This window comes from Vombatus ursinus, unplaced genomic scaffold (genome assembly GCF_900497805.2).
Source record: "Vombatus ursinus unplaced genomic scaffold, bare-nosed wombat genome assembly UNPS02012179.1, whole genome shotgun sequence".
Taxonomy (NCBI): domain Eukaryota; kingdom Metazoa; phylum Chordata; class Mammalia; order Diprotodontia; family Vombatidae; genus Vombatus; species Vombatus ursinus.
Genome location: NW_020951957.1, coordinates 4,893,175 through 4,904,733, shown reverse-complemented (window position 1 = coordinate 4,904,733; position 11,559 = coordinate 4,893,175). Strand labels below are relative to the sequence as shown.

General features: G+C 36.1%; 2 pseudogenes; both read left to right on the top strand.

Moving 5' to 3' along the window:
- The first annotated feature begins 3,551 nt into the window (after window positions 1-3,551).
- Window positions 3,552-6,156, top strand: LOC114039696 (annotated as a pseudogene).
- Window positions 6,157-10,776: 4,620 nt separating this feature from the next.
- LOC114039673 lies at window positions 10,777-11,328 on the top strand (annotated as a pseudogene).
- Window positions 11,329-11,559: the final 231 nt, after the last annotated feature.

Below are 11,559 nucleotides of genomic sequence, written 5' to 3'. Positions count from 1 at the left end.
ATCAAGAGCCTGTCTCAGTAGTCAGTCAGTCTACTAGTATTTATTAAATGTTGACTCTCTGCCAGTAGTGTAGATGACAAGTGATAAGGGATTGAACAAAGACCTGAACTAATTACAGTTATTTGATATGAATTGAAATCTAACTTTATTTAGTTTTCCCACAATTATATTTCAGTTAAACACTCAAGTATGAGTAAAAGTGGCTAAAACTCACCTGTGACTTCCCATCTGGAAGACCATGGTGAACAAAGTCTCAAATTGGTTCTATACATTTAGTATACTTACAGAGCTCTCAGAGTTACTTGGAATTTGTCTTTTGTTACAGATACTATTTTAAACTCTGTGTGACTCTTCTGCCCTCTGCCAAAACCAAATTTTTGATTCAAAAAAATATTCTTCCACACCACCCCTCCATGGTGAAATCCATGGGATAGATTGGCTCCCAATTTTCCTTAAATAACTTTCATATGCCTAATTATGATGTTTCCATTTAATTCAACTTAATAGCAGCACAATTTTATTTTTCTGCTGTGCTTGATTATTTAGTTATAATATGATTAGTTTCCAAAGTATTTTGCTTTTTTCAATTTAGGAATTTTGAAAAAAGTATTTCAATTAATCCACTTATTCTACAGGGACTGCTATCTAATTTGTCTATTTCACACATCTTAAAGATGTGGACATAACATTTTGATAAGTAATCTGAACTGGGAACATTAAAACTTTGCAAGTATATGGAAGCCTTCTTTGTGTGTGTGTGTGTGTGTGTGTGTGTGTGTGTGTGTGTGTGTGTGTTTTCAAGCCTTATGTGACTTTTATAGATTAGAAAGTAGAAAGCAGTTGAACAATTCCAATTTGTTTTAAAATCACTTTTGAAGGATTCCTTTGAAATTTCTTTTATAATCCTACCATTCAATAGAACAGTATTTGGAATCCTGTTTTACAGTAATGAAATTCAAGAGAGCAGACCATGTAGCAGAAAAAAAAAATGTTCTTTGTACTGACTACTGGTATTCAGGATCCTAAAGATGAGAAACCTGTCCATTTTCCTGTTCTCAGTGGAACAAACATAATTGAAAGATAACTCAGTAAGAAATTATTTGTATTTAGGTGGTGATTGTGGACAAAAGATTGAAACAGTGACAAAGCAAAAAAAAAAAGTCCACAAGTTCAGTATGAAGCCAAAAAGCCTAGAAGGTCTGTCACACATCCTTCAATTGATTGCTTTCCCTAGAAAGCTTAGAAACCCAATCATCAGACACTGAAAATAATTTATTCATCCCTAGTTCCTTAGCATTCTTAAATCTAGGGAAAGAAAAGGTGTTTGGTGGACCTTACATCTCCAGTGAAATTCATGCCTAGTGTAAGATACAGAATCAGAGAATGAGATTTCCCACTTCTTTTTCAATAAAGAAAGGAAAAAAAAAGAAAAAAGGAGGGAGGGAAGATGAAAGGAAAGAAGAAAGAAATGGTAGGAGGGGAATGAAGAAAAGAGAAAGGAAAGAAAGAAAGAAAGAAAGAAAGAAAGAAAGAAAGAAAGAAAGAAAAAGAAAAGAGAGAGAAAGAAGTATTTACAAAGCACTTATGTTAAGTTCTATAACAAGCAGTGTGGATATTTTAAAAATCAAAAACAAAACAAAACAAATGCAAAACAAAACAAAAAACAGAATCTGCCTTTGTCATCCATGTTCTCTTCTGATCATATTTCTCTTCTGTGTATGTTTTTGCATGTTTTATTGATATGTTTTTCTCTTTTTTTTGAGGAAAGGAACTCATATGCTCAATAATATTTATAGCAACCCTTTTGTTCTGGTGAAGTGAAACAGTTTTTCTGTCAAGGATTGGATTGGAAACTTTTAGAGGAAGGACTAAGTCTTTGTATACCCTGGGACTTAATTTTTTTCCCCACTTATGCGGATGGAGTTTTTCTGCTATTGCAGGAGTTTTAAACCTTTCAAGAGAAGGATGTCAAGCAGAGATTTCAAAGGAGAGAGAGACACACACACACACACACACACACAGAAACAGATAATAATGGAGATAATGGTTATCAAGGGACAGACTTAGAAGATGTGGTGGGGATTTCAGGAGATGAGCAGCATTAATAATGATGTCATCTTCCCCAGCTCTGCCTAGGATTTTAATTGGTTGAGCCATAAAGAATCCCTAATGACACAAAGCAAAACAGGTGAATGGAGAAACTGAAAAAAAAAAGATAAGCTACAACAAAGAGGGAAGAGATCAATGAGGTTCATTGCCCTACATGCATTTCAGATAAGACTTGAAATGAAATCACTGGTTGTGTCCAACTAAGATTGAGAAAAGTTCTAAGAAAGGTATCCTCAGTCCTCCTATCTCTATGCCTGTTGTGTACCAGACCAATATATTCTACCTTTTTCTTTACTTCAACTTTTATGATAACCTGAAGTTTTTCTTCAATTTTAGAGAAAGCATATATTAACTAGAGACAAAACATAACATTTAAATTAAAGCAGAAAGCTGAACCTTTGCCCAAATATTAGATGTTTTCCAACTGAAAGACATTATGTTTAATATCAACTCAATAAAGGAAAAGAGGAAAGGGCCATTTGTTGGTCCTAGAAAAAAAATAGAACTATCTAACTGTAGTAACAGGGTGTAGTTGATTTGATATCCTCAGACAAAGAGAGCAGGAAGGAGAGGATAAAAAGGTTCACTAGCTGGCCAACTAGAACTTCAAAAACTACATTTCAACTTTTGGAATTACAAAAGAACTTGAAATAAAGTGGGTGCCCATTAACTGGGGAATGACTTCACAAATTTCAGTATATAAATACAGTGGAATATTATAGAATGGTAAAAAAGTGACAAAAAGAACAAAGATTCAGAGAAATCTATGAAGTGATGCATATTGAAGTGAACAGAATTGGGAGAAAAAATTATCTATTGACTACAACATTGCAAAAGATTCCAACTTCGAAAAACTTAAGAGATTTCATCAAAACAGTTAACTATCATGCCTCCAGAAGAATGAAGGTGAAGGTATCAAGAAAGACATTGTAAAGAAGATAGCACTTAAGCTGTGTCCTAAAAGAAGAGTGGTTTTCTACAAGACAGAAGTAAAGAGGAAATGCATTCCAGGAATGAAGGGCTGCCAGCAAAAAAAAAGGAAAAGTACTCAACTGGAGACCAGAGGTGGAGTGTACATACCCTGAGTTAGGGGATTAGAGAGAAGTTTGGTTGGATTGTAGAGTTTAGGAAATGGAAATGATGTCCAGTGAGTTTGCAAAGATAGGTTGGGGGCATATTGTGAAGGGTTTTAATTGCTAAATAGAGGAGATTATATTGGATTTTAAGATAATTCTCGATTTTAAATCAAAACACCAGTTGATTATATACATATAAAAATTTCTTTAAAAATATGCACCATCTAATAGGGGCACTTTCCTCATAAGAAACCCCAAGGTAAAAAGTATTTCTGAATTGTCAGGGGCTGAGGGCATTTGCTGCTACTGCCTTGACTGCTAGAATATCTGTATTTGGGAAGGTCCACAAAAGCAGCTGCTGTTACAATGACAGCTGGTGTTTTCTGTGGGGCTATAGAAGCAGTGAGTGCAGGTGAATTCCCTTAGAGAATATTAGAGCACCAGTTCCCCACACTAAAGTTTTCTGTGTCCCCAGACAAACAATGCCAGGGAAAACCCCAAGTTGCTCCACTACTTAGGGAACATAGACACAGAGGCCTCCTGGAAGCCTGAGGCAGCTGATAGGAAGCCTCACAGACATAAAGGGCCATGATTTATTTATTTGTTTGTTTGTTAATGTGTTTATTTATTTTAACTGAGGAAATGCAACTCTGACCTTGAAGAGATATAATGCAGCTTCCACACATAGCAATGGAGCTATTTCTTTGCAGAAGCATAACTAGAGTGAGGTAACTGAGACCTTGTTCCAGACTGCCTAGTATCATCTTGGGATTGGTTTCTCTCAGGTGGTTTTACTGTAGGTGGACTTCCCCTGCCTCTCCTTCTTGCCCATAAGTGCAAAAATTTCTGCCTTTTTGCTCTGTCACATTGCAAACCACTTGAAACTGCATGTTAATATTACAAAACGTCACTGGAGTTTAATCATTTTTAGCCTTCTTTAGCTGAATCCTTGTACGACTCCCTCACCCTAAATGGGAGGTTGCCTACAGTTTATTCCTTGGGTTATGAATCCCATTCAAGTGCAGGTGCTTTTCTTCCTTAAATTATGCTAACCCACTATAGGTATCCCCAGCTGTGAGACCACAAATGTGATAAAGAATTAGTCACAGAATCATCATAGAAATTTCCGAGAGTCAAACTTAACCTTGATAAAAAGAAAAAAATATAACTTTTTATAATTACAACTGTCCAGAAGTAGAAGGAAAAGCTTTTGGAGCTCATAGGTTCTACCTGCTTAGAGGTATCCGGGAAGTCAGAACACAAGCATTTATTAAGCACATCTATGTGCCCAGCACTGTGCACTATTGAGCAGAGCCTAGTTGATCATTGAGAGCACTCTGTGGATGAGAATTCTTATTCATGTATGGGATAAATCAGATGGCCTCTGAGGTCTTTTTACAACTATGCCACTCTGGAATTCCATGAACCACAGGACCATAAGATTTAGAATCGGGGATGTTAGAGATCATCATGTTTAATCCTGAAGTTTACAGATGAGGGACATGAAGCTAGAAAAATGACAAGACTTGCTCAAGGTCACACAAGGAATAAGTAAAATACTGGTTATTTGAACTCAGATTTCTAAAGTTTAAGTTCAGCATACTTTCCACCATAATGTTATTTAGAAGTCGATGGCATAGCATAAATATCAAACTCTTCCGTAGCTGATACTCTATGAATATAACATTTTCTATGGCATTTTGTGGCCAAACATTATTATTTTAGTAATATTTGTAATAAATAGTAATAAAGCTTTTCGCTAGCTACTCATTCTAGCTTTAGAATTCTGTTAGCTCCCAGCTCATGTGGTTTCCTATTAACAATAGTAAAATATAGCAACTCCTCTGTTGGGCATCTGAAACCTTTCACAATTTGATCCCAAACTATTTTTCTAGGCTTATATGATATTATTCCTTTTACTTTTTATGATCTGGTAAAACTTGCTTATTTGCAGTCCCCTGGACATAGTATTGTTCATAGAACTGACCATCTCCATTACTTTGCAGAGCATATCTCCCATATCTAGACTGCATTCCCTCCTCATTTCTTCCTCTTCAAATCTCAAACCTCCTTTGATGTTTGCTCAGGTGCTGCCTCATCTATAAGACCATTCTTGACATCCATGTCCATATTTATTGTGGACTTCTTTCAATAATACTTTAGTTTTGTTTTGTTTTTTTTCTGGTGAGGCGATTGGGGTTAAGTGACTTGCCCAGAGTCACATAGCTAGGAAATATTGTGTGTCTGAGGTCACATTTGAAATCAGGTCCTCCTGACTCCAGCACTGGTGCTCTATCCACTGCGCCACCTAGCTTCACCTTCAATAATACTTTTTGTTTGTTATATTTATACTTTGAATTTAGTTTTTTTCTGGTACATATTTATCTTCTCAATAGAATGTCAGATTCTTCACTTCAATAAGTATCAAGCAGTTACTGTATACAAGCTACTTTACAAGATGCAGGAGAGGAGGTTAGGTTTCCAGGGGCGGGCGGCACACGTGTCTCTTTTCGGGTGGTCCTGCTTATCAAAGTGAAGTTCAATCCATTCATGACCTCCAACCAAAGCAAGAACCACAAGAGACACTTCAATATACCCTCTCACATCTGGTGAAAGATCATGTCATCCAGTCCCCGCCCTCCAAGGAGCTGAGGCAGAAATACAACATCCGCTCCATGCCCATCCGGAAGGATGATGAGGTCCGGGTGGTTCATGGACACTACAAAGGTCAGCAAATTGGCAAGGTAGTCTAGATTTACAGAAATAAATACGTCATCTACATTGAGCATGTGCAATGTGAAAAAGCTAATGGCACAACTGTATATGTGGGCATTCACCCTAGTAAGGTAGTTATCACCAGACTAAAAACTGGATAAAGATCGCAAAAAGATTCTTGAGCTTAAAGCCAAATCCCAACAAGTTGGAAAGGGCAAATATAAAGAAAAAAAACATTGAAAAGATGCAAAAATAAAATGGTCTGTTATACAGTTGTAGTTAAAAATTAAAATAAAAAAAAGATACAGGTGATATAAAGGACAAAATAAAATAGCCCCTGTCATCTAAGAGTTTACATTGTACTCTAGAGAAAGAATGTCATTAAAAGTAGTAACTTATATTGGACTTTTAATCTCAGCATTTAGCACAGTTCATGCACATAATAGTTGCAAGTTAAATGCTTGTTGAATTATCATACTATTATCATAATAGAACCTTGTCTGTACATACCAACATGTTTATTAGCAAAACTCATAGAGAATATATCTTCAATTTAGAAAATATATCATTATCCGAGTCAATTCATTCAAGAAGCAGACCATTTACATGTTATTGGCAAATTCTATATATCTAAATTGACAGAATATTCATTTTCAGATATATTCAAGGTTACATTTTACATTTATTATATTAATTTTATAATTTGCAGATATTTTTGCCTTCAGTTTCTGCTTCCCACCCACTGTTGACCCAACTTCCTTATTTAAGAATATATTGGCTAGGAAGAAACAGATGCAAAATACATTTAAAGCAATGATCATCCAATCATATTCAGTATTATTTACTTCAAAAAAGATTTTAATGGTCTATAGTACCTCTCTAGAAGGCTATGCAACAAAATCAATCTACAGAGAAAATGAGCACGTACCTGAGCTTTCAATTTTGCTTATAAAGATGCTTATAAAGGCTCCCCTTGTAGGGGAGCCAGATCATAGACCACCATTTCAACAGAAACATTTCAAGGCATTTCCCCAGGGAAAGGAAAAAAAGGAATTAAAAAAGGTAGGGAAGTGAACAGCTATCTGACATTAAAGAATATTATTAGATTCCCTGACTCATGATAACAAAATCATTGTCTCTTAACATGAGAAAGAGAGCAGTCAAACAAAAACAGGACTAACTGAATTGATGAAGTGGATTTAAACCTAATTATAATTTTAGAAGGAGAAAAAGTAGAGAGATAAAACTTTACTACTAAATGCAAAGGATACAATAGGTATGCTAAGTGATTCTCCAGAGAAAACAGAAGAGTTTTGGTAAAATACCAATGATTTCAAACAAACAAACAAAAAAAAAAAGGTCATGTAACTCAAGACAGCAACTATAATCACATAAATATCACTAATACTTCATAGAACTGGTGATTAGGATACAGTCATATGATGGTATACACTGTTTTAAGTGATATATTACATGTGAAATACTTTGGAAACCTTGAAACCACCATATAATGCAATTGTTTTATTATTAGTAATAAGAAAAAAATCAAAGATGTAATAAAATGAATAAAGTACTATTATATAAGGCATTCTAAAATGCTTTGTGACGTTATTATCAACCAATATCTTACACAATTTACAAAGATAAGGTCAAAATGAATAAATGACCTAGATATAAAGAGATAAATTATAAGAAAATTTGAAGAACAGGGATCATATTACTTATCAGACTTATGGATAGGCAAGCAATTTATGAATAAACATGATAAAGAGCAGAATGAGGTATAAAATAGATAATTTTGGTTACATTAAATTAAAAAGGTTTTGTACAAATAAATGTTGCCAAGATAAAAGGAAAGTAGAAATTTTGGGAAAAAAAATATAGCCTGTTTCTTAGATAAAGGTTTTATATCTCAAAAATATTAAAAAAAACTTTGTAAAACCTGTAAGAATATGAGTCATTCCCCAATTTATAATCATATAAAATACTCTAAATCAGTATTGATTAGAGAAATGCAAATTAATACAACCTTAAGATATTGTTTTATACCTGTCAGATTGGCTAAAACGATTGAAAAAGAAAGTGACAAATTTTGGAGAGGATGTGGAAAAAGAGGGATACTAATTCATTGTTGCTGGAATTGTGAACTGATCTAACCACTTTGGAGAGTAATCTGGAATTATGCCCAAAGAGTTATTAAACTGCTTTTACCCTTTGCCCCAGAAATACCACTACTAATTTATTTGATCTATTAAAGCTTAAATAACTGCTCTGAAACTTTTGAGATAACTTGCATATCACAGAGACATAAAATTATTTCCAAATGCATGTAGCTAAATTTTGAAACAGGAGATAAAATTTTTGTGCTGGTATAAAAGAAAAGAATGTTAAAAGAGATATTGTTGTGAGAAAATACTACAGACCATCTGGTCAATATAGTCAATATAGATAGTGGTGTTCTAATATAAATAGAAACAAATTGGAACAGAGGCAAAAAAAAATGTAATGTGGGAATCTAGCCATCTAGGCATCTGCTAGAAAGTGTCATTCTACTAAAATTAGAGGATAAGACAGACAAATCCTTTTCATTCCTAGATGTAGATTATATCACAGAATGCTCAAGAAATCAATAGGGAAAGTACTACCCTATCTGAAATTTCTTTCTTTCAGCTTACTGATTTTGCTTTAAATTTGTTTCTCAATCTTATTTAGTGACCGATTCACTTAAAATCTAGGGTCCTCATACTGCCTTAATACCCTGACTCCAGTTTGGATTAGCTATTTTTTGACAATGGGACATTTTAATAGTTCTTGCCCAATAGCACAATTCAAATTTTTGCTGTTGTTTAATCATTTTGAGTCATGTCTGACTCTTCATGACCCTATTCATGGTTTTCTTGGCAAACACACTGGAATGATTTGTCATCTGCTTCTCCAGCTCATTTTACATATGAGGAAATTGTGACAAACAAGGTTAAGTGACTTGCCCAGGATCACACAGTTAGTACATGCCTGAGGCCAAATTTGAACTCAGAAAGATGAGTCGTCCTTACTCCTGGCCAAACACTATCTACTCTATCACCTAGTTTCTTTATCTCTATCCACAAGCCATGTAGCTGCCCCTTGAACTGCCCTCAAACTTTACTTTGGTCTTAAATGTCCTCTGACAGTGTCACTCCTCCAGTGCACACCATCATTACCTCACACCTGGATTGTTGCAGTAGCTGCTTGGGGGTCAGCCTGCCTCAGGCCTCTCCATTCCAATGTATCCTCCAGCTTTTTTTTTTCCTTTTTTGATTTTCCTTTTTTTTTTCATCTAACTCTACCTGTAAATTTCTTGTAACTCTCCTCATACACACACCCCAATAAACTGCTGTGACTGCCTATTGTCTCCAGGAACAAATTCAAAATGCTTTGTCAGGAATTCAAAGCCCTTCAGACCCTAGTTCCCTCCTACCTTTCCAGTTTTCTTACGCTTTACACCTCAATGTTGATTCTTTGATCCAGTGACACCTGTCTCCTGGCTGTACCATAAACAAGACACTCTATCTCTTGGCTCTGAGCATTCTTTCAGGATGTTCCCCATACCTGGAATGCTCTCCCCTCTTCCATTCCTGCTATTGGCTTCCCTGGCTTTCTTTAAGCCCCATCTTCTACAGAAACCTCCAATGCCTTCTCTCTTTTAATCATTTCCTTTTTATCCTGTATATAGTTTATTTTGTATATATTTGCTTGCATGCTGTCTCTCCCATTAGATTGTAAGCCCCTATCTTTTGCCCTTCTGTATTCCAACATTTAGCACACTGCTTGGCACATAGTAGGTACTTAATAATGCTTACTCATTGGTTGATCTTTACTGTCAATTTTGTTATAGAGACCATCTCCATTTCTCATGTTGAACCATTTGATAATAACAAAGAATTTGGTGGTAAAGATTTTCTTTTTTTTTTTTTTTGAGTCTTTAGCAAATGGCTGCTCAGGAAGAGGGGCTTGCATCACCTTCAGAAATAACTGACAAATCAAATTTTTCAAGGATTGTTCCTCTGAAAGCTAGCTTCAAGAGTTGAGCTAGAATTAGGGTTTGTGGTCTTTGTAGCAGAAAGGGTGATGTGTGATTCTGGACTTCCTGTGACATCTGGACTTCCCTTATTGTTGGTGTTGGTATCTAACATAGTGGTGCCCTTCTCTACTGGCTCCCAATTGGATGATGGTTGCAGGGGGAGCTGTGAGTCATTGCTTTTCCCAATCTCTTGGGTAAAGTTACCTGGACTGTCCCCATCTGGGTCTGAGGGGAGGTTTAAAGTGGTAGTGATGGTTTGACCTGCCTGGAATGTGCCATTTCCTATATCTCTCTTAGGCCACCTTGTACTTCATCTTTACCTTATATTGTAATGAAGAATTATTCAGGCGATATTAATGCATTTAGTTATATCTCTAGTTCCAATTTCCTTATAAATATTCTTAAACTTTGGGTTGATTTTCCCTCAACTGAACCCTAGATTATGATATAATATTCTGATCAAAAGTAAGAGAATGAAGCATTACTATGTAATGGAAAAATGCTGAATTTGGAATTAGAAGTCTTGGATGTGAATCTTGGTTCTCATCATATCCACCTGTGGGACTTTAGGCAATCCACCTAAGATCTCTAAGCTTTAGTTCTTTATTTGTCAAACAAATAGGCTGGGCTACATGATTTCAAAGGTTCTTAATATCTGTGTCCATTTTTTATTATGATATCTTTTAATAACAATGGCAGTCCCAAATTTCTTCAAAAAATCTTTTATAAAGGCAGAAGTGAGTGGGAAAGTTGTTGCAGTCTGGGATAGGAATTGGTGGAGTTGCTAGGTCTAGACCCAGAGGCTGTAGCAAGGCCATGGGCAGCTTGACCAGTTAACTCTCCAAGGAGCTGCATGCAGAGATTTAGGAATTAATGTTCCTGATGAAGCAGGAGATTCTCTTGGACCTCAGGACATTTAGTGATCTGCTCCTGAGGAGTCTCGGAATATGGAAGATTCTCTGAAAGTCTGGGTATCCAATGAGTAGATCTTAACACTTTCAGAGCTCAAGGCCAACCCCTTCAGGGCATGTATTTGCAGTGTGTTTGCCACAGCACCAGAAAGAGACAGCTTAAGCTTTGAAGACTTCCTGGACCTCTTCAGTATCTTCAGCAATGCAGCTAAATCAAGTTCCGCATCTTCGATTTTGATGATGATGGGACCTTGAACAAAGAGAATCTGAAGCAGCTAGTGGCCTTACTGGGGAGGGGCAGGACACTCAACTCAGCACCTCTGAGATGAAGGAGATCACTGAGAACACCTTAGACAAGTCTGACATTGACAGGGACGGTAACATCAACCTCTCAGAGTTCCAACATGCTATCTCCCATTCACCTGACTTCACCAGCTCCTTTAAGTTTGTCCTGTGATTGGTACTTGCAGTGTCTGGATACACCAACCCATCTTTGAGAAATTGTTTTCTGTGCACTGACCTCACCTGCAGTGCCAACTCCTTGCAAATAGTTGCCTTGCCTGGGCTAGCCCTGTGACTTGCACTAAGCAGTCCAGCCCCCTGGGATCTCCTTTCCTCACTTCCATTGTGACAACACTGTTCGTGTTTATACTAATCAATAATATTTTTTGGAAGTTTAATAAAAAAC